This window comes from Vanessa cardui, chromosome 19 (assembly GCF_905220365.1).
Source record: "Vanessa cardui chromosome 19, ilVanCard2.1, whole genome shotgun sequence".
Classification (NCBI taxonomy): domain Eukaryota; kingdom Metazoa; phylum Arthropoda; class Insecta; order Lepidoptera; family Nymphalidae; genus Vanessa; species Vanessa cardui.
The window spans coordinates 9,681,498-9,709,131 of NC_061141.1; the positions used below are offsets into that span (position 1 = coordinate 9,681,498).

General features: G+C 35.4%; 1 protein-coding gene across 4 annotated transcripts in view; it reads left to right on the forward strand.

Annotated features, from left to right (window-relative positions):
* Window positions 1-15,991: 15,991 nt before the first annotated feature.
* The window catches only part of LOC124537946 (brain tumor protein), a 469,342-nt gene continuing 457,699 nt past the window's right edge, over window positions 15,992-27,634 (forward strand). For all 4 annotated transcript variants that reach the window (XM_047114924.1, XM_047114936.1, XM_047114932.1 and 1 more), the window contains exon 1: window positions 15,992-16,387. The gene's annotated coding sequence lies outside the window, so the exon portion shown is untranslated. The remainder of the gene's footprint in view (window positions 16,388-27,634) is intronic.

A 27,634-nucleotide genomic window follows, 5' to 3' on the forward strand; every position in this document is an offset into this window, starting at 1 on the left:
AGGTATGAATAAATATATCCTATGTTGAATCACGTAGACGAAGCCAGGAGTTTCGGCTAGTCGGCGGTAAAATTGTAACCTAACGTCTTGGATTTCGTAATACCCATTAGCCACCTGCAACCTTCATTTGCTAATTGTTATTCCACCTTAATTATACACCCGAAGTTGTGCCTATCAGAACAATATGGAACCTTGGCAATTACACTCAATATAGCACCAGTATAGTTTGATTAAACTAGTAAATCGAAACAATAAGTTTGCCCAATTCCTAGAAATGCCTTAACTTTAATCGGACCCGATAAATTTAACCCGTTATAGATAAGGTAATGTATTATTAAACAATTGTTGAACTACGCACTGTATTATTATTATTTATTCATTATTTACTAGAAATCTACTCCAGCATTCATGAAATTGAATAATGAAGAAAATGATAAGTGTGCTTACCTGAAAATTTAGTAGGTATGGTTTATTTGATACAGTTTATAAACATTAGTTTAAGAAAGTATGTCATAATTAAGAAATATGAATATATTAAAAATTTATTTGGGTTGTAGTTACCACTTTGTAACTTTCAGTTACCACTTGACTTCGCTTATAAGCTATATTTTGTTACTAGCCAAAAAAGTGGAGGATTTTTTAAGATATTCATTTTGTAGTACATTCATATTTTTTATAGCACAGATCGAAAAACTGGGCTAACTGATAAGGATCATAACTGCTCCTATACATTGGATATTTAAATTAGTTTTAATCTTTCTTTGAATTGACAGTGACACCTACTTTGGAAACTGATATTTTTTGTCTTTTTTGTCTGTATTTACGCTTATGCTATATACCTATTAAGCTTCAAACTGGAATACAAAAAAAAAAGTATATCCCTTTGTCTTGGTAATATAATTTCTGATGACATGATGGGAGGTTCCTACATTGAAGTCCTTACAGAAACCACACTACCAAGTAAAAATATAATTTATGTGTCTCACTGCTGAACGAAGGCTTCCTTGACTTAGCTCCTTATTTTTTTGCTCTATTGGAGGCACTGCTTGTCGCTTGAGTTCGCTGCGCCAACTTTTTTCGGGCGACCGTCTGGGGTTATTATTTTGTCTAATAAGGCATCCATTTTACTTGGTGGTAGGGCATTGTACAAGCCCGTCTGGGTAGGTACCACCCACTCATCATATATTCATTGACATTGACGATTTAAGGAATAGTTAATATTTCTTACAGCGTCATTGTCTATGGGTGATGGTGACCACTTACCATCAGGTGGCCCATATGCTCGTCCGCCAACGTATATCATAAAAAAATAAAGTTTTGGTTACATATAACCAGTTCGATGGACTTTTCATGACATAGAACGTTGTGAAACGTAACGATTAAACAAATTAAAATTTGCATTAATTATCTGTGCAGTAATGTAACTAAAAATATGGTATAATATCATATAGATAAAATATGGCGATAAACTAAACCAACGGGAAGTACATTTCTCTACTTCATGCTTTGATTGCATGGTGTTGGTGGACAAAACAGTGATAAATGCCACTATTTATCCCAGAAAATGTCTGAAGCCTTTGGGATAACTATCTAGTCAATATCTTCTCACAAATCATATCATACTATAATCATTCCATAGTCCTACCATAATCATACCATGGAATATTCTCATAAAATCTGGAATATATTTTGTATAAAAATCTTCCATGATACATGAAATATTGCATACTGGAATAATTAATGCTTTTTGTGACATAGCTATGCAGTAATACACAATAAGTTTGTTCTATTGATAGAGAAGAACTCTATTCTTCTTAACTGCTCTGAACATCAGCTCTGGTATGGACCTTAAGCCCTTATAAAATATAGCGATAGACTGAACTAAAAGGCACTACATTTCTAAACTTCTCGCTTTGATTGAGTGTAATTTAATTATAGAAAGTAACTTCAATCTCATGTCTATAAACAGAAGGGTCTACTTACTAACAGGTGTCCCATCTGCTTTCGTTCTCAACATCCAACATTTAAAACATACAACATACAATTCTGTGTATTTATAAATAAAATACAAGATACTTTACTGTGCAGCAAAGAATAAAATAACATACAGGAATAAAATAAATACAAAAGGATTTCTTATCGTTTAAAGATCTCTTCAAGACAACTTTTGGGTGGAGGATTTGAAGTTGAACAAAGCGGCGAGGTGCACAAATTTAATGTTAATAAATTATTATAAAATTTTTACTATACTTACATATTAATTCAATACGAGCGACCCGGGTTTGCACGGGTACTTGATACGTATCGTTATATTTTGGGATGTAAGGGGGCGCAAACTACACCTTAGTGCCCCAAGCCAACCTCACCTGCCCGTGGTGCATCCTGCCGACCAGCAAACGAGGCTCTGGCAACCGACTGATGGCGGTATAACCATCAACATAATAGGCGTAGCTAAATACCACAGGCCGGTGACGGGCAGCAGCGTCACCGGTGCGAGAAGCTACGCCCTGCGATCGCCAACCCGCCTGCCCAGCGTGGCGATTATGGGCACAACCTCCACATACAGAACACACGCAAGCCACGGCCCCCAGTTCCCGGCAGCCCCGCTATTCCTCGTCATGGTGGCGACGATGGTAACGGCGGGACGGGGGGTGCTAAGAATCACCGGGCTACGGGAGGCCACCACAACCGACTGACCCTTGCGACGTACAACGGACGCACGCTACGGCTTGACTCGCATCTAGCGCAACTTGAGGTAGAACTTGGGAAAATTAGGTGGCACATATTAGGGCTATGTGAAGTCCGTAGAGAGGGAGAGGACACCGTAACCCTCAAATCAGGCCACCTAATGTACTTCCGAGAGGGTGACCAACAATCCCAAGGTGGCGTTGGGTTTCTGGTAAATAAGTCACTAGTTGACAACGTGGTGGAAATCTCCAGTGTGTCGAACAGGGTAGCGTACCTCATTATAAAGCTCACCGAGAGGTACAGCCTCAAGGTGGTGCAAGCGTACGCACCGACCTCGACACACTCGGACGATGAAGTGGAAGAATTATTCGATGACATATCGAGGGCCCTCCACTTCACCACGAAAACCCACTACAACGTTGTCATGGGGGACTTCAACGCTAAAGTGGGAGTACAGAACTGCAGCGAATCGGTAGTAGGACCCCATGGACTTGGAAGCAGGAATCATAGGGGGCAAATGCTTGTCAACTTCCTCGAACGGGAGGGGCTCTTCTTGATGAACTCCTTCTTCAAGAAGCAGCCGCAAAGGAAGTGGACGTGGCAAAGCCCCGACACTATGACGAAAAACGAGATCGACTTCATAATGACGGACAAGAGGCATATATTCAGAGACGTCTCAGTGATTAACAGGTTCAATACCGGTAGTGATCACCGACTCCTCCGAGGCTCTCTGAATATCAATTTTAAGGCCGAGCGCGCCCGTCTGATGAAGTCCACGCTCCGACCAAAGCTGCTCCAAACCATTGCGGGATCTGAAACATTCCAGTCAATCCTGGAGAACCGATTCGCTGCCGTGGAAACCACAACGGACGTAAACCAGAACCTCGAAAATGTAGTTCGAATTCTCAGGGAAGAAGGCACGAGATATTGTGGCATGCAGCGTAAGGGCAGGAAGTCGAACCTTTCGGAAGAGACTTTGGGGCTCATGAAGAAACGACGTGAAAACCCACCTGTCACTTCGTCAGAGAAACGGCAATTAAACCAAGAGATCAGCAGGCGCGTACGACACGACCTCCGGTGCTCCAATACTCTTGCAATAAAAAGAGCTATTGAGCAGAATCGGGGGTCTAAGGTGTTCGTACAATCTCTTGGAAGGAGCCACCTGACGAAGTTGACCACAGCAAGTGGAGAAGTCGTTTCTTCTAAGCCGGCAGTACTTTCGGAAGTAGAGGACTTCTACGGCCGGTTATACGCATCGCATGCATCTCGACCTGATCCCGAAAATGAGGATCCTAGAGCTACATTAACACGCCATTTCTCCGAAGACCTGCCTGAAGTCAGTATTGGCGAAATCGAGACTGCTCTTGGACAGCTTAAAAATGGAAAAGCCCCTGGAGAGGACGGCGTTACCACAGAGCTATTAAAAGCGGGAGGTAAACCGGTACTTAGGGAACTTCAGACGCTTTTTAACTCTGTCCTCTTCGAAGGGAGAACTCCGGAGGCGTGGAGTAGGAGTGTGGTCGTCCTGTTCTTCAAAAAGGGAGACAAAACCCTGCTGAAGAACTATCGTCCCATATCCCTGCTGAGCCATGTCTATAAGCTGTTTTCAAGAGTGATCACGAACCGTCTTGCGCGAAGATTCGACGAATTCCAACCCCCGGAGTAGGCCGGGTTTCGGACCGGATACGGCACCATAGACCACATCCATACAGTGCGGCAGATTATACAGAAGTCCCATGAGTATAATCGGCCCCTGTGTCTTGCATTCGTGGACTATGAGAAGGCCTTTGACTCGGTTGAAATCTGGGCTGTTCTGGAGTCCCTGCAGCGTTGCCAAGTTGATTGGCGATACATCCAAGTGATGAGATGTCTCTACGAAGCTGCCACCATGTCCGTCCGAGTACAAAATCAGCAAACAAATCCCATACCATTGCATCGAGGAGTGAGACAAGGGGACGTTATTTCCCCCAAATTGTTCACTAATGCAATGGAGGATATGTTCAAGACGCTGAACTGGAAAGGACGTGGCATTAACATCAATGGCGAATACATCTCTCACTTGAGATTCGCAGACGACATCGTCATCGTGGCAGAAACGCTGCAGGACCTACAACAAATGCTGAACGAGCTGGCTGATTCTTCTATGCGTATCGGCCTACGGATGAACTTGGATAAAACCAAGGTCATGTTCAATGAACATGTTCTACCGGAACCGACTACGATACACGGTACCGTTCTCGAAGTTGTTCAAAAATATGTCTACCTCGGGCAGACTCTGCGATTAGGTAGAAACAACCTTGAGGACGAGGTGAATAGAAGAATTCAGCTGGGTTGGGCAGCGTTTGGGAAGTTACGTCGAATCCTAACATCGTCGATCCCACAGTGCCTTAAGACGAAAGTCTTCAATCAGTGCGTCCTACCCGTCATGACATACGGAGCCGAAACGTGGACACTCACGACAAGGCTGGTCCACCAACTTAAAGTCGCTCAGCGTGCTATGGAAAGGGCTATGCTCGGCGTTTCTTTGAGGGATCGCATCAGAAATGAGGTTATCCGTCAAAGAACCAAAGTCATCGACATAGCCCACCGGATTAGTAAGCTGAAGTGGCAGTGGGCTGGTCATATTTGTCGTAGAACCGACAACCGTTGGGGAAAACGTGTTCTAGAGTGGAGACCGCGTCTCGGCAAACGTAGTGTAGGACGTCCTCAGGCACGGTGGAGTGACGATATACGCAAGGCGGCAGGCAGGAGCTGGATGCGAGTAGCCGGAGAAAGACCACAGTGGCGTGCACTGGGAGAGGCCTATGTCCAACAGTGGACAAAAATAGGCTGTTGATGATTGATGATGATGATGTTATATTTTGACCAAATTACTTAATATCATTATAAACTGTAGCCTATTGGTCTCTAAAGCACACCCTAAATCTTTCAGTAATGAAAAATTTCATTCAATTTTGTTCAATAGTTTTTTCGTGAAAGAGTAACAAACATACATTAACCCATCTTCATAAACTTTTGCATTTATAATATTAGTCGGACTAGTGGAATAGGATGTGTGATGAACATATTTGTGTGAGAATATAAATTAGATTAACTAACGTTTACAAGAAGGGTAAGGACAATTTTAGCCCATCAGTGGGATATATACAATCGTTTACTTTACTTTACAAATAATTGCAATGTGCAAATGTAATAAAATTTCATTGAAGCAAAAATGTCTCAAAGGATGTTGCTATTAAAAAATTGCAGGAGTTGAGTTTTGACACGAATCGAAAGTTTGACTCTCAAAAGCTAGATACGATTAGGAAGTTTCTATTTTATTGCATATATATTATATATAAATAAGAAATAAGTAACGCTATGTAAATGTAACGTTTTCAGTTACACTACAACATGTTTTTACATATATGTTATTAAAATAAATGTCTTTTATATATTTTAAGTCAAGTAGAGTAAAGTAACAGCCTGTACATTTCCCACTGCTGAGATAAGGCCTGATCTTCCATTAAGGAGAGGGTTTGGAACATATGTTACCACGGTGTTCCAATGTGGGTTGGTGGAAAGCACATGTGGCAGAATTTCTATGAAATTAGACACATGCAAGTTTATTCACGATGTTTTACTTCACCTCCGAGCACAAGATGAATTATAAACACAAATTAAGCACATATACTCGTGTATAGTGGTGCTTGTCCGGGTTTGAACCCGCAATCATCGGTTAAGAGGCACACGTTCTAATCACTGGGACATTTCAGCTCATATAGTTTGGAAAAAAGAAATTATTTATTGTGTCACAATAATTTTAATGTATTTTATTAACATATCAAAGTCATATCATATAATATATGGAACGTTTATTGAGTTGCTCGCGTAAGTTGATTTTTCTCGGTAGAATTCTTATATCGATTATAATCAGTGGTACCTATAATTTTATTTAATCTTGTGGCTCGAAGACCGAGTGTGCCGTTGTAAATATAGAAGCATTAGGGATATAAAATCTTACCTTCTGTGTTTGGGGGGAATTAGCGATGTATATAAAGGCAAACGGCAGTGGTGACTACGTACCGTCAGGAAACCTATCAGCCAGACCAACTACCTATTTTATACAAAGAAAATATTATAAAAGATCTTTTAAAAGCATACTCGATCAAAGTTAATTTGGATTTTCATTAAAGGGTTTTATTTTCGTATCAAATAAGGGATAATTAATACAACGATTATGGAACAAAAATTAATTAAGAAATTCAATGAATCTCAAAATAAGATATAGCAAAAGTTTATTACCAATAAAGGCAGAGTTGCTTTTGATCGTGAGCCGGCTACGTTTTTCCACAATGGCCTAACTTTTGCTATTCATTGCTAAATTGCAGAGTTCGTGTGTCTGTAAGGTCAGTGAGCGGCAGAACCTTACCGCAATATTATTACCGTAATCTTTCTATTAAAGAACGTTCTCATTGTAATCAATGTCGTATCAAGATATAAACTATAGGTATTATTATATAGATGTTGGTTTATATCTAATTGAGATCAATGGACTGAGATACCGTTTGATAGATCACCATGAAAGCAAATGTGTCTGAGTTTTCTTTATTGAGGTTATATTGTCCTAATGTATATGAGATATAAGATCGTGGGCTTTTCTGTAAAACATAACACAATGTGATTCTTATAAAACATATTTTTATTTGTTAAAAACAAATGAGTTTTACATTATTAATATTAACGGATGTTAAAAATGATCTATGCTAAAATTTATCTCAGAAAATGTCCTTAACTATAGTCAATATATTCACACATAAATTATTGTACCACGGAATATTTAATTGAATCATGGAACGGAATTTATAAGAAAATCTTTCATGATAACTCTTGATTAAGAGCTTCAGACACATGACACATTGCATACCGGATAATTAATGGTTTTTATTCTATAGCTATGCAGAAATTTACAACAGGTTTGTTTCATTTATAGAAAAGAACTCTGCTCTTCTTGACTGCTGTAAACGCCAGTCTTTTACGGGGGTTTTTTCTCATTGGCAGCCTCGGGTATCGCGTCAATTCTTTGGACATGAAAGGCCATGCATGATCTATTGGCTATCTGATTGTGTTCCAGTGTATATGTTCATACGTACCTACTCTATTAATACTATAGCTAATCTTAAATGTTAGTATATCCCTTTGAATTTTTATATGGGTCTTTCTTTTCTAAAAGGTAAATAATTTTTATAAATCTCACATAATTAAAACATCGTTTAATGAAGGGATTCATCATCAGAAATATAAACATTGTCTTCTAAAAAGATGAAAATGGTCACAGGGCCGGCAATGATCAAAGCGGTTTTGTGGTACCGCCTCTAAGTTCTGTGGACTTAAAGTATGTTCATCGCATACCCAAGGAAGTATATTAGATAGACGTCTATTAAAATGCTGCATAATATATTTTCAAATATATACTCTCTAGTAGACTCTTATAAGAAAATATGAATTATTGATTTCAAGATAAATTTAAAATAAATCGACTAATAGCTTCAGAATGAAATTATATAGACAAGAGTTCTCTTCTTTAACGATCATATATGATATGAAATCTAATAAATATAATAATAATAATAATAAATAAATAATGTTTATTCAGTTTCTTTCTTATAAGCTAGTGTACAAGGTTGAGAACCTCCTAGTAAGTTATAGAAAACCTGTGTCAGGAGGCCTCGCTATTCCATAACTAAATTTTTTTTTTTTTTTACGAGAAATAGAACTAAACATTACCAAAAAAATAAGACACTGACAAAAATTAATGCTTAATTACCTAATACAATATTAAAGATATAAAACTAATCTGTTTGTGTGTGCGAGAATGCGTGCGTGCGTGCGTGTGTGTGTGTGTGTGTGTGTGTGTGTGTGTGTGTGTGTGTGTGTGTGTGTGTGTGTGTGAGTGTGCGCGCGTGCGCGTGAGTGTGTGCGTGAGTGCGTGTATACGTTTTTGCATGAGTGTTATAAACAGAATGAAATTATTTATAGATATGTACCTATGTTAATTTAATTATCATTTCATTGTTATCACAAAGACTGTATATGATAATCAACAAATACGATAACCATGCTTTTATCTTTTATATAATCTTTAACAAAAGCTTAGCTTCCAAGTAAACGGTATTCGAGATAGTTTATATTACAGATTTAGTAGTTAATTCGTTTAAGATACTATAAGAAGCTCGATAAAACGATTATTTAACTTGAATATTACGCCCAGCGAAGCGTGTGAGTTACTTAGCTATAATACTATAATGTTGATGGGGGGAAACAATTTAAAAAGGTTACTATCTGTTTAATACTTGTAAGATGAGGGAAGGATGATTTGGGATGACCTTGAGGCATTTCATTGTGTGTATAATACGTAGTCGGTTTAATATTGCTACAAAACTTTTCTTTGAAACCTCGAACCTCAAACTTCATAAACATACTACAGATGCAGAACACCTCTGTGTCTAAATCAAAATACATAATTTCCCGTGCTTTTGATACAATAGTGTGGTTTGAAACTATAATTTAAAAATAAATATGAGACAACATCACGTACATTACTCTGATTCCAAGGTAAGTAGCTAAAGAACAAGTGTTATGGACAATCAGAAAAAACGACGCCACAAACACCCAGACGAAAAACAACATAGAAAACTAATGATAATCTACATGTGCTCGGCCGGGAATTGAACTCGGGACCTCGGAGTGGCGTACCCATGAAAACCGGTGTCCACACCACTCGACCACGGAGGTCGTCATATTTTCCTGATGCCCAGCGGTTTTTCGTTTCATTAAAAGGTCGAGGAATATCCTGTAATGGATTTTATCCATTTTAGGGAGATTTTTACACCACACTGATCAATTAAAAATTATGATTTAAAATTATTCATTATAAACATAATACAGTATTTAGAAAAGTTACTAATTATTGTCGGGTCGTTCCTGTAATTAACATGTACCAAATTAAAATCCGATAAAATCAACGGAACATGATAATGGAAACAGTATCTCACGGCAATTTTAAATACATTTGATATTCGAAATAACCAAGGTCGGTTAGCAGCTGCATTTAACTGCATAGCAAACCATTAGAATGTCACAATAACTTTGTTGGAGGTACATTTTTAAAGTTTAAAGTTCATTAATTGATTTGTCAACTTGACTGTTACTTTATATTGGACATCATTGGGTGACCTGATCGTAATTTATGACCATAGTCGTTAGAAATGTGTGCAGTAGCAATAGCCATTTCTTTAGCAGTAGCACAACCAACCTTTGGAAACTTTTTTTATGTTATAGGTGGGATACGAGCAGGAGGTGCAAATGGAAAGTAATTATCACCGCCCATGGACATTTGCAACACTGGAGATCTACCTATTTATGTCCATAACATCTTACTTCCCAAAAAGGCACAACTTCCACGAATCTCCATAAGAGTGTAATACTAGATAGAACAATTGATGGTCTTATTATTTCAAAATTAGCTGTCTGTAGTAATATCTCTGTTCCAAAAGTTTTATAGCACGGCACGGATGGGCTAAAGGTTTATCTGATGGTAAGTGGTCACTACATATATAGATATTTACGCTGTTTAAGTTTTAACCCTTCACCAAATATCTCGGAAACCAAAAAATTATGTCCATTGTACTTGTAACACTTGCTCATTTTATCTTACAACCAGAACACAACACCGAGTATTCCTGTTTTGGGGGTAGAATAATAAATGACTGATTTAAGGTTGCTTGGAAGAGATCGTTGTTTTAACGGTAGTGCCTCACGTGAACCCTTCCTTAACGTGTCTTAATAATAACACTTAATACTAACACATATTGTGTTAGTATTAAATAAAGTGTATTTAGGTTATATTGATGATTGGGTGACAACAAATCCTGAAGAGATTGCACGAAGTCTTCTAAGTCAAGTGTATTCACTTGATAACGCTCTATTTTTTTCTTACATGTCTTGATTATTACTATGATTACTTTCTTTATGATTATTAATTCCGTTTTAATTGTTCTCTCAAATTGTACTAAATAACTGATCAGATAAATTCAAAGATATGTTCTTTATTTTAATAAAATATATAAAATGCCTCGGTAATTAAAACAAATATACTTCCTGATTCTGCTGAGAACAACTGGTAAGAAACTTAACATCATATACAAATATAAAAATTAACAGTAAAATTCAAATTATTTATTATTGAAATCAACGCATATTTAGCCAGTGAGAAGATTAATGAGAATTTCCGAATATTCGTTTTCCTAGAAAACGAATTTCGTTTAGTGAGATTATTGGCCGGCTGTTATATTAGGTTCGACCGAAGGTTTTATTTCATAAGAGAATTGCTAACGTGTTTATTTTCTTAAAATCAAGCCCTTAATTTGACCTTGAGTTAATCGAACGTTCTATACGTTACAAGACGTCTCATATCGGTTTTATGAATCAAATCCGGAGCAAGTAACACTGATTTGTTCTATTAATTTGTGTTTATAATCCATCTCATCAAAACATTCTGAGAAACAAGTGGTGGATGGAAACAGATGAAACTACATGTGTAACGAATCTGCAACCATATGGTAAGTCTCCGACCCTTTTCCTCGAATGGGAGACAGGGAGAGGAGGCCTTGAGGAAGGCTACTGAGTGGACAGAACGCGTTAATCTTAAAAGAAGGACGAGAATGTAGTGCAAGCACGACTGACTTTCGAAACCCTTCAGGACATTTTTCCCTTTTCTCTGAGAATTGAATTTATTTATGTACTCAGAAAAAAATGTTTTGAAATAAAATTATAAAAAAATAAACTATTTTTTTTTATATAAGATCTTTTTGTTAGTTGCTTTTTTGATTTATCCAACAATCTTGAAACTTTTGACAAAGTGTTAAATGTGCTAAATAAAAAATCTAAGTTCAAAAATAGAAGAGATTCCTTTTAACGTATTTAATATATACAATATACTATGTATAATGTTCGTATTTAACGTTAAGCTTGAGATAATTAAATTTTAATACAAGAACCTTAGCTCAAAGGCATTTATAATGTAAGGTTGAGAACTTTGTAAAATAATGTAAAATCTTGGAAAATATACCGAGTGAGGTCGAAAAGTTTACATAAGTAACATAGTATTTGTGGGGCTTCCATACTTTTTCATTTCTTAGGATTTGTTTAACGATATGAAAAGCATTTTTTCAGGGAAATTTATTTCTCTTACGTAAGAAAAATATTTTGACGTTACAAAGCCTCTAAGTATGGATTTCATATATAATTATTTATCTGTGGTATTTTTGTATTATTTACATAAGTATTGAATATTGTTGTGTTTTTTAATTAATTTTAAAAAATTGAAATGTTGATACCTTTATATATTCAATGTTATTAAATTTTTAAAGCAATTATATGATTTACTTCGCGTGTGCAAGCAGTTCTTTATTCATAAGAGATAAATATATATATACAAATATGAACTAAAACTAGTTACTGTATAAATCTTGACCGCGTGGAATGGTGGCAAGAATGCTAGCAGCATTTCCCCGTTGAATCGCAATTCCGATCCTCTGGGCAAAAAACGAACCAGCCCTCCTGTCACCAGTGGAGGCAATGAGGCGAGGTGTTATATTTTTGATGAAGCTTTTTGCACCACTACTCCAAGGGCCAAGCGTTTCGACAGCAATAAAGATCTTTAACCTTTTTTTAATAATTTCCCACTAATCATTTCTGGAAGATCGTTAATATGGATAACCTAATAATTCATACGCTGTTTATCAACCGACTTCCAAAAGGAGGAGGTTATCAATTCGTCTGTATTTTTTTTTTTTTTTATGTTTGTTACCTCATAACTTTTCACTGGGTGGACCGATTTTGATAATTTTTTTTTTGTTTGAAAGGTAGTGCTTCCCGTGGGGTCCCATTTTATTTATTTTTTTTTCCGATTATGGTATCCATGTGAAAACGACATAAGTCTTAAATTTGCATTATGTATATGCGCGACAAATAGGTGAATAACTGAAAATCACGTTAACCAATTTTGATAATTCTTTTTTTATTATAAAATATATACTTCAAGGGTAATTTGGTGAAAGTTTGGTAAGGTTCTGAGCACAGGATCCATGACAAAGTAACGGAACGGAAGGGAACGGAACAATTCTGAGGAGCACGTTAGCTATACTCGGTCGAATCTTTTATTTATAGGTTATTTGGATATTTGAGTCACCTTCCGTAATGTGGTTATGTTTATGTAATTATCATAGTCAAATATTATAATCAACTAGCTACCCACCCCGGCTTCGCACGAGTGCAATACTGATACTAAATATACTACAGAATTTGTTTATATACGACATCACATCGCAAACTTCTAAAATTATCAGTGTTTCTTTACTATATTGTTCATGTTTTATATACACAAACCTTCCCCTTGAATCCCACTATCTTTTAAAAAAAACCGCATCAAAATCCGTTGCGTAGATTTAAAGATATAGGGACAGAGAAAGCGACTTTGTTTTATACTATGTAGTGATGGAACTCCTATACGGCTCGCAGTTAGGATGCGATATGGGGCAGAATTTCTTACTATCTTTAATCAAATTTTGTGTATGTGATGTGATGTCATATGATGTACGAAATATAGTTGGTCTTTTTCAAAGTTTTTTTGCTAAGTTCGATTACAGCTCTTTCGAGGGATCCTTGTAGTTTACGCCGCGTGACGTATTAAATCCGCATTTTCGAAAGTCTATTTTTGCTTTATTCGCAAGTTTCCTTTGAAATTGTCCTCGAAGTAGTTTCTGACTCATATAAACGGAACGTTTAATCTATCCATATTAAAAAAAATTAGTTAGTCAACATCAGCTTCACTTAAAATCAAAAAATAAATAAAATTTTAACAAAAAGAAAAACCGACTTCAAACAAAACACTATTTTAAAACAAATGAATATGCACGAAAAAGTAATAAAAATAATTGCGTATTCAACATATTTTTTAGAGTCTTCCTAAGTTAAATGAAATGAAAAATATTAGACTACTTAAAAGTCGATTAACGATTATATCATGTAGTTATAATTATTGTTATATTTGGAGTCGGTGTCAGCCAATAAAACCCTACACTATATTTATCAAAAAACAATACGAGAATACTTTGACAAATATGTTTTTTACAAATTACCTTTTACACAATAATATACTGGATCAATCAAGGGGCTCGTATCGCTTCTTTCTTTTGATTGTTGGGGCAAGGGCACCGTGGCTGACACCGGCTCCAAATATACCAATAACTATAACTACATGATATAATCGTTAATCGACTTTTAAGTAGTCTAATATTTTTCATTTCATTTAACTTAGGAAGACTCTAAAAAATATGTTGAATACGCAATTATTTTTATTACTTTTTCGTGCATATTCATTTGTTTTAAAATAGTGTTTTGTTTGAAGTCGGTTTTTCTTTTTGTTAAAATTTTATTTATTAAACACGGGTTAGCCTTACCTACCGTATAAAACTTTAAAGATTTTCATTATTGTAATGGAGAGAATACACGTCATAAAAAGTAAGAAAAGAGTTTCCATCTAGATATTATTTCAAGTCATATATTCGATATTTTTATACACATAATAAAATTGATATGTCTGTCTATTGTGGTACCAAAATACCATATTTACAATTTTTGTCTGTCTATCAGATTTTTTGTTCCGGCTAATCTCTGGAGCGGCTGGTCCGATTTTAATGAGACTATTACTGGTATATAGCTGATTTAGTAAGGTGTAATTTAGGCTAATATCATATAGTATAATCATAGTCATATTATGTCTAATATATTTCTTATAAATCCAAAAGTAACTACTCAAACTTTGTACAAAATAAAGCAATGAAATAACTGACAGTTTTGAACAAAGTACTTTCACTGCATTTTGCGTCCCTTGGATTCAGAAGGGATGTTTTTGAGTAGAATGGTCGAAGCGAGTTAGTAACATGACCGTATGGACTTCAATCAGACACGTGAAGGTTTCCTAATATTTTCTTTTCTTTCATCACCCTGTACATGAACATAAAGTCCTCGACTGCGTTTGAACCCACAACTTCCAGTATGAATCATTCTAACCACGTAACATTTTCGGTGATCATATCGATTATTGTTTTTTGAAAACTCATTACGTTCAAAATTAAACTAATTTTACTATTATTTTAAAGCGTTAATATTGCAATGACTCACGCAACTTAGCGATGTAAATAGTCACTGGTTAGATCCTGACCTCTGTCAGTGGGCTTTAAGCTTTTAGTGACAGTAACAGCCTGCAAATTTCCCACTGGTGGGATAAAGCCTCCTCTTCCATTAAGGAGAGGATTTGGAACATATTCCACCACGCGGTTCCAATGCGGGTTGGTGGAATGCACATGTGGCAGAATTTCGATGAAATTAGACACATGCAGGTTTCCTCACGATGTATTCCTTCACCGCCGAGCACGAGATGAATTATAAACACAAATGAAGTATACATATATATAGTGGTGCTTGCCTGGGTTTGAACCCGCAATCATCGGTTAAGATGCACGCTGTCTAACCACTGGGCCATCTTAGCTTTAAGAAGCTTAAATTACTGATTAAGCAATCATAAGGGTAAATAAAAATATTAGTAATGCCTCAAAATTTTGAATTGCAGCTCTTTACAAAAAAATAGTATTCTCTTGACGTTAGAAGATCTTTTATTTTACTTTTGAAATCTAAAAGCTGTTCGAAATGCAACTTATTTATCATTTACGTATAACAAGAAAAAAATAAACTCATTTATTCTCCTAATTGAATAAAGAAAGGATAATAGGTTTCTTAATTAAATAATTTGAAAACGCTTTATGAAATGGTTTAAATTCAAGTGTCAATTTTCATGGCTTAGATTTAAAACATGCTTTTTATATTTAAAAAAGTTCCTAGTGTTTTGAAAATAGTAGAGTCAGAAGTTCATTGGCAGAATTGATTTACTCTACATTATGTCACAACTAGGTTACAACGTATAACAAGTATCGTATCTATACAAAAAAATATACAATTTGGTACAGATACGAAATAGACTAATTTGAATGTTAAGATTTTAATGAGTTAACCCTTAATAAGACAGTCATATCCAGTAGTACAGTTCAAAGAGATTCAGCATGCGAGAAGAAAACTGCTCGCTCTTTCCGTGGCAGTGTGAGGAAAAGGGACAGGTATAGTTTTCCACTTGCGTTTTCCGCTTTAAGCGCTAGACGTTGATGGCAAGCGGTTTGTTTTTTCGCTCACAACGCGTTCAGTATTGGCCGCGCCACCGAGGCGTCGATGCGGACTTGCTTGTAAACAGTAACAAATACTGTAAAATACGCTGCAGAAATACAAAAAAAATACGAAATCATACTGTGTTTTGTAGTGTAAACACTACAAAAACGTTTAAGGACACCGTATAAGCGCTCGAAGCGCAGATATACTTCGTTACATTTTTTATTTTCAATTTTATTTTGTTTTGTTTTTATTTTTCGTAAACGCCGGTTCGCTGATATTCGTGTGAATAGGCGATAACAGTGCGATCCTTTGTTCGGTAACGATTACAGGACTTACTATAGAGGACAGAGTTTGTGTTTTATTGTTATATTTTGTTGATCTTTCTGTGATAACAACACGTGTTATATCGATCGGGTTACGACTCGACTGACATAAGGTACGTAGTAAGAGCTAAGCACAACAAGACACTATTTTGAACACGAGTTCTATAGCAGTATGGTATTTTTATAGTTCATGCCGATAAGCCATTGTTTATTATTGTTAAACAGGAAAAATATAGCGATAAGTGCGTTGACTTCCGCAGATGTCGATAAACAGCTGGTACTTCCATTGGTTGGAGTCGTGACGTAGTCTCTGGCTATGAGAAGTCGCGTTATATCATTACAAAAACATATTTATGTTAAAATCAATTCTTTAAATATTGTAATAAAAAATATTATTCAATATAGATAGTATTTAAATTTTGCATTATGAATAATTTATAGTTGTTTTTACACAAGTTATACTGTTGTATAAGTTGAAACGAATGCTAGTAACCGTTGATTACGGAATGCTATGTGTTGACATATGGTAACAAAAAAATTACGATGTATAATGGGCTTAATTTTGATGTTATTTTTTTCCTAATATAAAATATATATAATATATATAGAAATAGCTATGTACGTTTGTATATACAGTTTAATTAGCAGTGATTGTAGATAACACAGTTAATTGTAAGTTCAAGGTTGAATGAAGAAACAGAAATAATCCGATTAACGAGAATAAAAACGATAATATCGTGCAAGTAATTTGTTGTATCGCTCAACGACAATAAAAATAAACATTACATTTAGTTATGGTTATAATTCAACGTAAATCTTACAATTATCTTGCTTGCAAAATGTCAAGGTCTCTGTTTATGAGGTACTCTAGGAAAAAAGGGAAAATTTAGACGAAATATGTACCGCTAAAAAATTAAAATATTATATTTTATTAGTTCAGTCTACACTATTAATTGAGTTCCGCATAATTTTTATTGAAGGTTAGAGAAATATATTTTTGGTATGTTGGGTTTTCATATATTGTTTTAACAGTCCATTTCCATATTTAAAAAGTGGTAGGACAAATATTTAATTTAATACTGATCTTGTATGTGATTATTGGTATTTTTCATATTTTAAAATACTAGTAAAAAAAAATTATTGTTTTTTTTTCTCTACTATAATATGCATGTATTATACATATAAACCTTCCCGTTGAATCAATCTATATATTGGCGAAAACTACATTTAAATCCGTTGTGTAATTTAAAAGATCCGTACGGATGGTCCAAAGTGACTTTGTTTTAGACAATGTAGAGATAACTCAATGTCTAATCTTTATCTGATATAAATCAATAACAGACTAGAGCAGTTAATAGTAATTTTAATCAGTGGATATTATAAGAAAAAAGTGGTCTTATTGTGCTAAGCGAAATTAGCGCACCTTAAAAAGCCTTCTACTGAGTAACAGTGCTCAATACAGGGCATTAATATGTATTTGTTTGAAGGGGAAAGAGGAACATATTATGAGGATGACCTTGAGCATGGATGTGGATGGATAAAGAGGTAGAGGACGACCAAGGAAACGATGGATGGATTGAGTGAAAGACGATATGGTTAGAAAGAATGTTACTTGAGAGAAGACATCTGACAGAGAAGTATGGAAGGAGAAGACAAGCTGCGCTGACCCAAAATAAAATTGGGATAAGGGCAGGAGGATGATGATGATGATAATATTTGAAGGGGAAAGCTTGAAACTTATTTTTGCATCTTACTGCTCCAAATATATGTAGAGATTTCTACAATTTATTTCTTAGGTGCAGAGCACGAGATGTATTACAAACACAAATTAACAATATGCAAATTCAATAGTGTTTGCCCAGATTTGAAGCTTGATCTACAATGAATATCATTATTTTATAGTCATTTGGTTCAGCATTTCACATGGTCCAGAAAACCCTAGCACCAAAATCGTATTCAAGATAAGCGTCGCGTTGCCGCGCCGGCCGTAAATGTCTATGAAATTATTTATCTTACAGCATTTTTAAAATGGTTTGAGGTCAATGGAATGATGCATAAAATATTCTCTATACCCTATATATTATTTACAAATGCTATTATTTGAATGTTATTACTTATTAAAAACTGAAACGTCTATAAAAAGATCTGTTAGTATCCCTATTCAATACTAAGGACAACTTTGAAATAAATAAAATAGTTTCTTGGTGGTATGGCTTTGTGCAAGCCCGTCTGGATAGGTACCACACACTCATCAGTTATTCTACCGCCAAATAACAGTACTCAGTATTATTGTATTCCTGTTTGAAGGGTGAGTAAGCCAGCGTAACTACAGGCACAAGGGACATAACATCTTATTTTCCAAGGTTGGTGGCACATTGACGATGTAAAGAATATTTAATATTTCTTACACCGTCATTGTCTATGGGTGATGGTGGCCCATATGCTCGTCCGCCAACATATACCATAAAAAAGTCTAAAATAGGAATTCTCTTATTATTTTATAGATACACTTTATCTTTTTTGGTATCATTTAGATGAACGAATCCACTGTATGATATCTAGAAGTTTATTTTCAAGTTATGAAAATGTCCTTGAAAACAAAATAAGCATTGTGTAATCTCAAAGGTAACTCGTAATTCTAAGATGAGAGTAATGTGTTGAATTAAATAGTCCCCTACTTAATGTACTTATCTTTATTTCCGACAAGACAAGATAAATCGTGTGTAATACACTTTGTTCTCCTATTAATTTCCATCTGGTACCTCGACGTCTAAATTATCAAGTCGAAAGTTTCTTTGCTCTTATAACTTTTGATTGAGACGATTCTGATTTTAAATAAATATTGGACAACATCATCATCATCATGTATGTACATAACTCTGAACCCAAATGTAAGTAGCTAAAGCACTTGTATTATGGAAAATCACTAAATAATGTCGACCAACACTAACAACCAGACCCAAGACAACATAGAAAACTAATGAACTTTTTCTACATCGACTCGGCCGGGAATCGAATCCATGAAAACTTGTCACCACGGAGGTCGTCAAAACCTAGTGATAGGACTGAAAAACAATCAAGTTCATCGTTAGGTCGACAAAAATTTTACTGCGTGAAATGTAGTCGTTAACTCAGTTCAACGCTGATTTAGTTCGTAACATATTCCACGATCCAATTTGAATAATTTATCCAGATTTAGTACAGCAACGAGGGAGATAATACCTTAAATAATATTGTAAAGAAAACGCTTAATTTCTGAAATATAACAAGAGAATTAACCTTAATTCAACGGGTAATAAAATTGGAACACGCTGCGTTCAAATTGAATGGAAAATTACTTGTTTCCAAAATAAACGTTTACTTCGAATAAATCGCGGTGAAGTTTTCAAACTATTACTTGGATCTAGTTGATCTTAAAGAATAAAGTTTTTTAATATCAATGCACCAGTTTTCGGTTCGGATGGAAAGGCAAATAAATGCACTTATATTATACATAATATCACCGTTTTGACTCTGTATGAATTAATTTAACTGCCCCGTTGGTTTAATGAAATATTTGGAATGCTAGATAACCAAACGAAGTTCAAATCCCGGGTCGGGCCAAGTGAAACTTATAAGGATTTCATTTCAAGAAATAATCTGTCTTCAAACCGTTGTTTCAGACGTAGAGCTCTTCGTACTGTATTTATACTTTTTACGACTTTATTAAAACTATTATCCCAATGTTTAGCATATAGAAATCTTACTGGATTACAGGTTCGAGCTCGGGCAAGCACCGCTGAGTCCGAAACTGATAATTCTTCTCGTAGTACGCTAAGATGAACATCATAAAGAAACCATCTATCAGATGTAATTCAGTCACATTAAATAACCAACATTAAATATCTCCAACAAAGGAAAGGTTCCCTTTGCCCAACATTGGTACATATATAATTGTTACATTATCTGTAACGCAACGCAAATAGCAATGATAATAATAATGAACTCATAGTGTTAACTTATTCAACTGTCATCCCATTTGCCTTTGTTCACGCTCAGACAAGACCTTAGGGAGAGAGATTAACGTTGTTCATTGCTAGACCTTTGAAGCTCGGTATATTCTAATGCATTTACATTTAACATAGTAAGCTGTTTTTTGTTTAGGCCTACGATATATGTAAACGTTTAAACAAGTCTCTATGTGTTATTTAATAATCATTTCTGATTTGTTCTATTAAATATTACCTTAGGGGTATATTATCGCTTTATGTTGGATATCTACGTAATAGTGATATTATTAATAATCTTATCTATATTTAATATTATAAATGTGAAAGTAGCTCTGTGTGTCTGTTTTTCACAACGAAACTACTGAACCGAATTTGATGAAATTTGGTGTGAAGCAAACTTGAACTTCAAGGAACTCATAGGCTTTTTGCATAAGAAATGAAATCCCTAAAACGTGAGCAAAGCCCTGGACGATAACTAGTTAAGATATATAAATGTGTTCCTAGATTTAAATGTACAGCTTTAAAAGTTTATTTATTTCAAATCCATGATAACATATACAGGAATTAATAATAATGCCATCTTCACTGATCTTAGTAATGACAGGCGTTCTCAAGGGAGAAGATTTATCATTGCAAAATATGTAGTTCACATAGTCTCTTTGCGCACTCATAATTCAATGTGTCTGTAAATCCTACACGACCGGAAAAGATTCGAGTGTAGGAGAATAACAGCTCTAGACACTCTCTTAGTGTAAATACCAATTTTGAGACATCAACAACAGCCTGTAAATTCCTACTACTGGGCTAAAGGCCTCCACTCCCTTTGAGGAGAAGGTTTGGAACATATTCCACCACGCTGTTCCAATGCGGGTTGGTGGAATACACATGTGGCAGAAATGCTATGAAATTTGTCATATGCAGGTTTCCTCACGATGTTTTCCTTCACCGCTGAGCACGAGATGAATTATAAAGACAAATTAAGCACATGAATCAGCGGTGCTTGCCTGGGCTTGAACCCGCAATCATCGGTTAAGATGCACGCGGTCTAACCACTGGGCCATCTCGACTCTTTGACGACGGCAATTTTGAGACACCGGGCTGCTATCGAATTTGTTGATAAAGAAAATCGAATTATAAAAATCTCATGAGCCTGAATTGTGGCTTGAATTCGCGACTTCGGATGACCTTGTAAGTTAGCAATGACGCTGTCGAGGCTATAATATAATATTCATTGCGTCCTGTATATCGCAAAACTTTGCATCCATCCCTGTCGTATTCCGTTGGTAATTAACATCAGCCATCTATGTAGGTATACATAACTTTTTGGGATCAATATTTTACGCCTCTTAGTATAAACGACAACAACAGCCTGTATATTTCCCGCTGCTGGGCTAAAGTCTCCTCTCCTTTTGAGGAACATAGGAACATGAGGAACAAAGGCTTGGAACATGCTCCACCACGCTGCTCTATGCAGGTTGGTGGAATACATATGTGGCAGAATTTTTATGACATTAGACGCATGCAGGTCCCATCCCTCACGATCTTTTTCTTTACCAATGAGCATGAGATGAATTATAAGCACAAATTGAGCATATTTATCGGTTAAGATGCAAGCGTTCTAACCACTGCGCCATCTCTGCTATACGATGTAAACGGCAATTTTATTACTAAATTAAAATATAACGAATTTATTTGATGCTGCCTCACTAAATTAATTTAAATTAATCGAACGCTGTCAAATTTACTTGTGTTCATCGTAACGAGACCCCAGAGGGAGTACGTTGGAATTGCTGTAGTAAATCAATTGCATTATTACATAACTGTAGCTATCAATATGGGATTAGGAATTTAATTAGGTTAATAGTGTTTTAAATGATCTATCTCAATGTTACAGACATTATCATAGTACATAGGTATTATTGCAATACCGAATAAACATTTTATATTTAATTAATTTCGTTAATCGTTTTCTTCCGTCAGATAAAATTATTTTTTTTAGTAATATTTCTAAAAGAATACCTGGTTTCTAGTACTGAGAATTTTACAACAGAAAAACTCAACAACAAATTGTTATAGGACCAAAGACCGGAATCTACGGTATTATGTCTTGCTACTGGGTATGTACACCAAAGAGTAAGAGATAGTCGTACTGTTTTATAAAAATATATACTTGGTATATATTTTAAAAATATGTTTGGTACAAATGTTATAATTTTTTTTCTTCTTTTCTTTCATATTCGCAATGTTTAATCTGTATAACCTTATTTTAGATTGCGTGCATCTTAACCGATGATTGCGGGTTCAAGTCCAGGCACCACTATATATAAGTGCTTAATTGTGTTATAATTCATCTAGTTCTCCGCGATGAATGAAAATATCGTGAGGAAACCTGCATGTGTCAAATTTCATAGAAATTCTGCCACTTGTGTATTTATCCAACCCGCATTGGAACAGCGTGATATATTCCAAACCCTCTCCCTAATGGAAGAGGAGGCCTTATCTCAGTAGTGGGAAATGTACAGGATGTTACTTTACTTTACTTACTTTAAGAGAATCAAATAGTTTTCATCATAAGTGACCACAATTTGTATTCAGAGGTAAGTGTAGAGGTCACAGGAGTAAATGAAGAATTACTTTTGAATAATTGCTTTACATACGCTTTTTCGTATCTAGCAATACAAAGAATAAGGGTTCCGTAAATTGCCAGAGCGGCGCTACAATTACATGAAATTCGTTCATGCGTCCATTGGTATTAAAATTTTATCAACTGGATAATTTTAAACTAGCACCCTTGAACGCGGATGTCTAACCGTCTCTCTCTATTTCCAAATTTCCTACCCTCTAAGCATATGCTTCATCCATAGTATTTCAAATGTAATGAGTATTGATTATACTGATTTTTTTGTCGATGTTTCTCGGTAGACTCTACATTTTTAAAAGTGTAAAATAACTTCTAAAGTGATTTAAAATTGCTTGTAAAAACAGTAATACAGATGTAGAATTTTACAAACAAATTTATACTCCTTACCTTTACACTTCATAGCTTGTATTACAAGAGGTTCTGACTTGGTCTTGACTTTGAGTTCAGCACACTTAGGTAATGACGTAAGGCACTAAATTATTCAATAGTCATCCCATTAGCTTAGTTTCCGTTCCGTGACATCCTCAGGGAGTAGGATTAATGCTATACGCTCGGTAGTCTTGTGCGACATTCATATGGTCCTTGTACGTTTCGAACTAAGTTACTTGGGAGTCATAATACTGTAAAATTAAAGAGTCAGTATGTTTGCTGTAATTCCATTCGAGTAAAAAGTAATCCGTTTGATCAATGTATTATTTACTTGGGAGTAGGATTTTCTGTTAGGTTGGGTTATATGTATATTCTACCAACAGATAGTAATACTAGTTGTTGGGTGCCGGTTTGGATGTTGAGTAACAGTAACAAATTAAAGTAAACAAATGATACCATTATTTTTATGGAAAGATTCATTTATAGCGTTATCACGGTTCTTAGGGTAGAAAAGGTGAGTCAGTGTAACTACAGGCACTATAGAAGTAATGTCTTAGAACTGGTTAATAATTCATACATAATCAGTGTCTTAAGAGGAGGGCCATCACCTACCATCGGATGACCTGTTCACCGGTGTGCTTTGCTATTTCAAATAAAAATGAAACTTTAATACCGAGCAGAAATGTTTCAATGATTAGAACGCATGCATCAATGAGTGCGGGGTCAAATCCAGGCAAGCACCTTGTCTTGTCATGTACTTAATTTGTGTATACAATTAAGAAAAATATCGTGAGTAAAACTACCTTAGTCTAATTTATACGCAATTTTGACACATGTTGAGGTCATGGGTTCAATTATATATCTTCACCAATAATACTAGAGACAACATGTATAATTAATGCTAGAGTCAAAAGAGTCTTGCATAAAATCCTTCAACATAGATTGACATTCCAGTTTATCAATTTAAAATGTAATATCGCCGAGTGTAAATTCATTACCTATCATTCGTACGACGTAGTTGAGTAAAAAGAAGTGCTCTTTGATGTCGATTTTTTTTTAATTATCTCGGAAGTTGGTCTGAAGTTGAAATGGCGATCCGCCAGCTACTTGGTCGGCGCGAATTCTAATTCAGAAGCAAATTGGCTGGATTTTTTTTTCGCTTTAACCAGACTAGTTTTCTTTTTTTTTTACTTAACTACAGCACAACTAGGGCGAGTAATGTTTTTAGAATTACGATAATACAATACAAGCTATTTCGTGTAATGATAAAAATTTAATATTTTTTTCGTGTAAACATAACACAACACTTCAATTTTATAATAAGTATAGATTAATTATTTGGTTTAGGTGTTGAAAAATAGTGAGTACATAAATTACGTCACTATTTAATCTATAAATATTTCATTAATCGAACTGTCATTCAAGCGTTTTGTGGTCTGTTTGGTCTCGAAACTGATCACGAGTAAACTCTTCGGATCATGAACAACAGTCAAGCTACTGGTTAATAAAACACACAGATTATAAAACAAAAGGCAGATTGAGCGCACAATACATCAAAAGTGAAGCAGCAGAAGCGAATACAAAATCAAACGCTAATGTAAATTCCCGGGAGTGTGTTTAGTGATTAACTATTTCTCAATACGTCAATAATTAATCATTTAATTGACGGCACTTAACCAAATGACAGTTCGCACTACCGGGAGCTTGTATCGCTCTCCTTGCTTTGCTATGACTGGTGGGTCGCCCGCGGAACTTTGTGTTTATTCAAAAGATTTTTTAGGATTTTCATACAGTACTAATAAAACATTAGTCATTCATCTACATTTGGCGCTAGAAATTATGAAATCTTGTCAGTTGTAGCTCCGCTCTCTAATTTCTCAGTACCTTTTTACGATGTCTAAAGTTAATTATTTGATTAATTGTAACAATTTATTGAATTGCAATCAAGAATCCTCTTTAATTTTCTGTGCAATTAAAATTGGGATTTAAAATTAATCACTGATAGATAAGATTTAATGAGAAATCGTTGTTTTCCAATAGTAGTTCCAATAGTAGATAATATTTTCTTTATTGCAACGACATCTTTTAGGACAAATGCGTTAAGTGTTTAAATAGCACGTTACGAATTGCACGGTAATTGTTTGACAGCCTTGCTCCCATCCGTCGAATGACCAACTTAGCTCCGGAACCCCTCACTTGCAGCAACCTTTGGTTTCACAACCATTGTTTGTATGAATTACGTCAAACTATGGTTGCGGAGGGAGATCGATACGGTCGAGTTATGTGAATTCCTTGTATGTGAGTAATCGGTTTAGGATTCGGAAGGTTTGTGCTTTATTATATTACAAACGTACAATTTTTTAAAGAAGATTTTACTTGGTGGTAGGGTTTTGTGCAAGCCCGTCTGGGTAGGTACCACCCACTCATCAGATATTCTACCGCCATACAGCAACACTTAGTATTGATGTGTTCCGTATTAAAGGGTCAGTCAGCCAGTGTAAATACAGGTACAAAGTATATATTAGTAATGTAAGGATTGGTTGATATATCTTACAGCACCAACACCAGTACCAGGTGGCCTAATATGATATATTTATATACACAGACTTTTACATAAGCGAACATATTGTATTTAGATAATTTATGGTTTTAAATAGTAATTAGTTAAATTAAAAACTTTTGTTGTTATCATTTTTTTGTTATGGCATTATATAAATATAAGGCAAGCCTGCGGATTAATTTTAGTGATAGGTCGTGCGATGTTAGACAAAAATTTGGAGTTCAAGCTGGCTATTATACCAAATTTCATCAAATTGGGTTCAGTGGTTTTGAAAGAGCAACTCTTAGACAGATAGAGTTACTTGAGCATTTATAATATTAGTATAGTCTAGCTGTGCGCGCGACTTCCTGCGCCTTCATATTTCTATAACTTATTAATTCTGTATTAGACAGCTTTGGTGATGTTAAGTCGTTGGTGGGAGGCACCTTATGTGACGGCCGAGTGGTATGGTCGGGGGCTGCGCCCGGTACTAGACAGTATTTCAACAACAACAACAACAGTCTGTAAATTCCCACTGCTGGGCTAAAGGTCTCCTCTCCCTTTGAGAAGAAGGTTTGGAACAAATTCCACCACGCTGTTCCAATGCGGATTGGTGGAATACACATGTGGCAGAATTTCTATGAAATTGGTCACATGCAGGTTTCCTCACGATGTTTTCCTTCACACTGAGCACGAGATGAATTATAAAGACAAATTAAGCACATGAAACAGCGGTGCTTGCCTGGGTTTGGGTTTTTCAATCATCGTTTAAGATGCACGCGTTCTTACCACTGGGCCATCTCGACTTAGTATCAGGATATCGGACAGTATTTCAGCATAACTTTATTATTCTTTTCTATAATTCTGAAATAAAAGTAGCCTAAGTTACTCTTTAATACATCAGCTATCTGCAAGTGAAAGTCTCGTTAAAATCGGTCTGGCCATTCAAGAGACTAGTCGGAACAAACAGACAGACGGACAAAAATTGTAAAAAATGTTATTTCGGTATATGTACCGTGTATATGTATTTAGCGAAAAGCGGTTATTAATATTACAAACAGACACTTCAATTTTATTATACGAATAGATGAAACATATTTCAATACAAAATGAAGGCTTCTACGGGCTAGCATTTTATCGTTTTAGCGAAATCATCAAATATTCATAGCGACCCTTTAACCCTGTACGCTTCTTTGAGTCGAGGTCATTTATATACAACGCAATAATTGGAAAAGGAAGAAAGACTCCTAAATATAATAAATTGACGAAAACGCGTTCCACTATTGTTTTGAATCAACGGATTGTCATTAAAAATTGCATAGTACGACATAACTTAGATCGGCAAAATTCTTAAAACTGATCACATGAAAATAAAGTATGCTATCCCAAATTATCAATATAAATTCTTATCTTTAGACAAACGTTATAAGTTGTAATATCATATAACTCTTTCGCCAATTTGACACGTCGATTTACATGAACTTACTTTCTCGGGTCGAACTGACGCGAGAATCCATAGCGATGGATAGTGTTGAATGGCGCGATAGGGAGCTATTTCTATTGGTTGTGTAAATCTGCAGTAAGTAATCGGTTTTATTGAATTTTCCGATGCTACATCTTAGTTGTGTCGTACTATAGACAATAACATTTTTAAACATTTTTAAATCTATATTAATATTATAATTGTGAAAGTAACCCTGTCTGTCTGTGTGTCGCTCTTTCACGACCAAACCGCTGAACTGAATTTGATGAAATTTGCTATGAAGCAAATTTGAACTTCCGGAAAAGACAAAGGATACTTTTTTTGCCTAACATATGATAA